Raw genomic sequence first — 5,518 nt, forward strand, 5'->3', positions numbered from 1 at the left:
CATTGCAGCAAAAGGTTAAGAGAAAGGTCAAAGGGAACACACCCACATCAGAATTAGAAAATTTGCCTGATTAGGAGTAAGTACATCTGAGCTCTGCTTCCAATTCTTCCACCAACTACCTTAGGAATTAACTCAAGCCTCGTGGCTCCTCTGAGATTTAACTTTTTTATCTATAAAATGAAGGGCTTACACCGTGAGCTCTAAGTCTAAAATTCTGTGCATATTTTATCAAAGAGAATGCATTCCAATCACTTCCTTCAAACCCAGAATTCTTATTACCAGAGATAGAAATAACAAGCAAGACATAATAATCATTCCAAAGAGGAGTCACTTTCTCCTTACCCCTCAGAAGGACACCCCCCTCTGCCCACACCTCATGGATGGACAATCACTCAGTTATTGGGAACATCTGACTTTGGAGCTAGTCTCTCTCCTCCTCTCTATGCCCTCTCTGTTTTTGTTAATGGTCAGTGGGGGACTTTTGGCTAAGACATTGGAAAAGCAACCTACAAAACGGAAAATTGGAAGAAAGGTGTTTCAAACAACAATACCACTGGAAGCTAGGGAGAATGCCTTCTGTACCCCAGAAACTTTGACAGGTATAAGTCTAGCTTACGGAAAGCATCTTTGACTCGCTAACATGCCTGGAAAGTTTATACAGGAAACAAGACACTGTAGAAATGTCCCTAGATTCTTTATAATCCCAAAATCAAAAACAAAAATGTTATTTTTAATAATAATTGTGAAATGAAGTAAATTACCATAAAATCAAAAAAATACAAAAGAATCACATTTCAAAAATTTCCTTTTTTTAAATTTAGTCATACAATTGGACCTGTTAAAAAGTAGTTAATTAAAAACAAATGGATATTACAATACCAAAAGGGGAAGTGATGAAGTAGTGTCTATAAACAGAAATAAAATATAAACCTATCTATTACTCTATCACAGTAACAAAATGTTAAAAGTTTTTGTTTGCAGGCATTAACTTCTACAAATTAGTAAATAACATCTTCAAAATGTTTTTTTCACATATTCATGTTCACTGACTGTATAGCCTTGTTGATCTATAGGTGATCATAGTTGGTTAAAAACTATATTAATTTTAAATTCAAGAAGTCTCTTCAAATAAGGCAACAGATATAAAAATTTTCAATATGCAGATAAGCATTGTTGATATTTATAAAAATCTTTTTTTACAATAAATTCCAGAACTTGGAATACCACCCACATTTTTGTTTCTTCAGGATCAATTCTCGTAGTTCTCAAATAAATCTCTCCGCAGTCAAAAGCTTTCCACTGAAATAGCTTCCCCAGGAAATTCATCACGTTCTATTTCTTCCAATTTATAATCACTCTGCTCTCTTGTTCAGTCTGTATCTGTATTTGAATGCAGTAATGCCTACTTCCTCCAGAGCTGGAAAACTACTCTCCAAGCAAATTTGAATGGTTGTGAAACATTTCAAATTTTTACTTGAAACAGACGTTGTAGCTAATCTCCTATGTTAGAAATGATAATTTGGAGTTCTCTGAATTATCTTCCATAGAGAATATAATGTTTATTCAATGTCCAGTAGTTTTAGATGTACAACTGTCAAGTCATTTATATGTTATTAAGACTCAACTGTAACCATGACGATTATTTGGAGCTTAGACAAACAAAAGATTCTTTCGGAGAGGAATATCTTATCATTAACATTGTTCAAACTTCCTGGTACATGTTGATAATAAAAAGCAGATCACTGTTCCACAGTTCTTTAGTAGTTTGTAAATTCTCTACAGTCAATGCACCCAAACTGACTACTCCTATGACCTTCACCTTTCTAGTCATTTCTAAGAAGTGAAAGACAGCTCAGCATCAGAGTTCCTCCAGGGATTACCAAACATCAGGTCTCTAAATAGTGGAAATGTTGGAGAACTTGTCATAAAGCAGTTTTTCCCCCATCAAGTTTTCTCCAAGAAACAAAAAGTGCTTTTCCCCACAAATATCTTCCTTTCATCAAAAATTAAAAGAATACTTCAGCTACATCAAGATTCAAAAGGATGATCATAAAGATGAGAGACCTTGCAGATCACTCTATGGGACAGAACGCAGAACTCCAAACCAGCTCTCATAGATCAAGAATTTGGTCCGTAACAATGGCATTTCAAAACATTGGGGGAAGAATTATGTAACGTGCTTTAAAAGTAATTGTCAGAGTGTTTGTGTGAAAGAATTAAATCTGGTCCCTTCCTTGGTCCACACAAAAATATGAATTCTAGACAGCCTAAAAAGTTAAATGTGTAAAAAAAAAAAAAAAAATAGAGAAAAACATAGAGAGATTTTAAAAAATCAATCTTTGGGATGAGAGGTCAATTTCAAAGCATAAAATCAAATATAGAAACCACAAAAGAAAGGAATGACATAGTCAATAGCATAAAAATTATATTTCTGTACTCTAGAAATTAAAAGGCAAATGACATTTTGGGAAAAAACATATTAAGTCACACATAAAAAAATAAAGAGCTTTTACAAACTGGTGAGAAAAAAATAACAACAAAAAGTCTCAAATGAAAAATGGGTGAAGAACATGAAAGACAAGTCATAAAAACAGAATGTGACTGTTCCCCACAAAAGTTCAAAAAAGGAAGACAAGCGAATAGAACAACAATGAACTATTTTACTCCTCAATTTGGGATTTATGTTCTATCTATCCAGTGTTGGCAATGGATCAGCAAAATAAGTATTATTTGACACTGTGCAACATATAAATCATCCTTTTGGGAAGCTGTATTTGCCATAAATATCAAAAGCTTAAAAAATATGACCTGTGACTCACTTCTAAGAATGTACCCAGAGAAATAATTAGAGATGCACACATGATTTATGTACAAAAATCTTCATTGCCTTGTTTTTTTTTAATATGAATAGAGAAATAATCTAAGTAGCAGAGAAGAATAATTAAATCAATTATATCTGGTAACAAAATATCATGTATTTAGTCACTGGAAAAAAAGGACATCAAAGAACATTATTATATCTTAAAACATTCATAATACTATAAGATGGAAAGGCAAAACAATTTATATAAAATGATTTCAACATTTAATAAGTAGTATGATTCATTTTAAGTATATTTATTACTTTAGGTGGTGGAATTATGGTTTTCCCCCCCCTCTATAATTACTAATATAGTCAGTCATCTCTTGGTATCCACTGCAGATTGTTTCCAGAACTTTCTATCTCCCTTCTACCCCTGAAGTTACCAAAGCCCATGGATGCTCAAGGGCCTTATATGAAATGGGATAGCATTTCACGTAACCTATGTTCATCCTCCAGTATACTTTGCATCATTTCCATATTACTTATAATACCTAATACAATGTAAGTGCTACACAAATTGTTGTTTACAGAGAAATTACAAGAAAAAAACTGCATGTTCAGTACAGATTTTTTTTTTCTGCATATCTTCAATCTGTAGTTGGTTGAATCTGTGGATATGAAGTACCAATTGTTATTTTCTATATATTTCATACTGACTGTACAATACTTACATAATCCAATGTAGAATAATCAGGTTAGTAGAAAGGAAAAAAATTACACTTGGTATAAGTCGACTACCTTTGGTTATCACACCCCCCCCCCATCAGCAGTGTGTCTTCACTGACTTTACCAAGGGGAGGGAGGCAACTTCCCAGGTCACCTTCCTTCCTAGGCCAAGTGCATTCAAGGTGTGGTTCCTGGTGATTTGTTCAAGTCATTTAAGATGACGTGCTTGCCAATTGAAATAAGACTCTGCTCTGGGTTGAATGGTGTTCCCCAAAATTCTTATGTCAAAGCACTAACCCACAGTACCTCAGAATGTGACCATATTTGGAAACAATATCTGTAGATAGATAAAATGGAGTCATACAGGAGTGGGGAGGGGGGCTATAATCCACTATGACTGGCGCCTTTACCAGAAGGGGAAATTTGGACAAAGAGACACGAACAGAAGGAAGACGGTGTGAAGCCCATATTGGAAAAGTGCCACGCAAAGAAGAAGGCAAAACTCAGAGTGACACTACTAGAAGTCAAAGATTGCCACAATCTTCCAGAAGCCGAATGAGAAGCATAGACTAGATTGTTCCTCACAGCCCCAGAAGAAATCAACTCTGCCGATCTTCTTGTCTCCTAGAATTTTATGAATTGTCTCCAGATCTGTAAGACAATAAATTTGTGTTGTTCTAACTACCTAGTTTATGGTACTTGTTATAGAGCGCTAGGAAACTAATATAGTCTCAGGAACATTTGACACTTGGATAAGGTGTCTATTCCTCTGAAGTTTGAGACTACGCTGGAGGGCAATTACCATTTTGTCCAGGAGTGATCACTTTATGTTCTTCTTGCCTTGGCTAATGTGAAGAAAAGCAAAAATCCAATGCAACAATAAAGAGATCCAAGGTCAAGAGGCTAAGGCCCTCTGCAAAATAACATGAAGATGGTCTTCGCTGGGGATCAGGTTGCATACCTGTCTATAATTTTCACCAAGAGATGTGTTTTTTCTTTGGTGCCTGGGGTGGGCTCCAGTTAGGGGAAGAAATATGGAGGGAGTTGTTTGAGAGTAAGAAATTTTCTTCTGTACCTGCAGGTACGCAGGCTGTAGACCACAGGCTGAGGAGAAATGGTAACCCTCAATGCAGGAGCTTAGTTTGGGACCCAAGAATGGCTATTTATAGTTTCCAGTTTTATTCTTTCTGAATTGCAAATCTCTTCTGTTATCCCCAAGCCTTCAGAACAATCTTCTTAAGGATTATAGACTCGCTTATCACCATGGGGAATCTGAGGCCAGAGAATATAGTCTGCAAGGGGGAAATAGAACAGAGTTAGAGCCTGTTGAGAGAATCTAGTCTCAAGACCACACGTGGTGATAAGCACCAAAGCCATGCTGTGGCCTAGAGATCCTTGGTCCCCTGAAGTGGCAGGTAACCAACAGCACAGACTTGAGGAGCACATCAGCTTTCTCTGGGGATACCCGGAAAGCACCTGGAAAATGGAAAAGGACTGGACTTCCAGCACTCTAGCAGAACGGGCCTTACGCTGGTGTTTTGGGGGTACATAATTGTGCATTCTCAAAACTGAGCAAGTCTAGGACTCACTTCTCTCGAACATTATGTCAGACGCACAGAATTTTTGAGAAGTTCATTCTTTCAACATTTCTTTTTCAATTTCTCTTCACAGATCTGACATCAGATCTGCAAAGTGACAGGAATAATAATACTTTCTCTATTATAGTGCATTATCCATTTTATTCCAAAATATTTCTGCTTATTAACAAATAAAAATAATGATCATTGGTAAGTGTCCGTGCCCACTCATTTTAAGGTGATTTTGATACATCTCAAATCGGTTCATGGCTCTGTCTTCCCACCCTTGGCTCCAGTAGAGTTCACCATCATCTTTGATTTTGACTCCTTGCATCTTCTTTTATTCCCATCCAATTCATTTTCCTTGTAATAGCTAAACTAAAAATGTTAATTTAGCCTGGTAACAGCCCAA

The sequence above is a fragment of the Sciurus vulgaris genome (assembly GCF_902686455.1).
Source record: "Sciurus vulgaris genome assembly, chromosome: 4".
Taxonomy (NCBI): domain Eukaryota; kingdom Metazoa; phylum Chordata; class Mammalia; order Rodentia; family Sciuridae; genus Sciurus; species Sciurus vulgaris.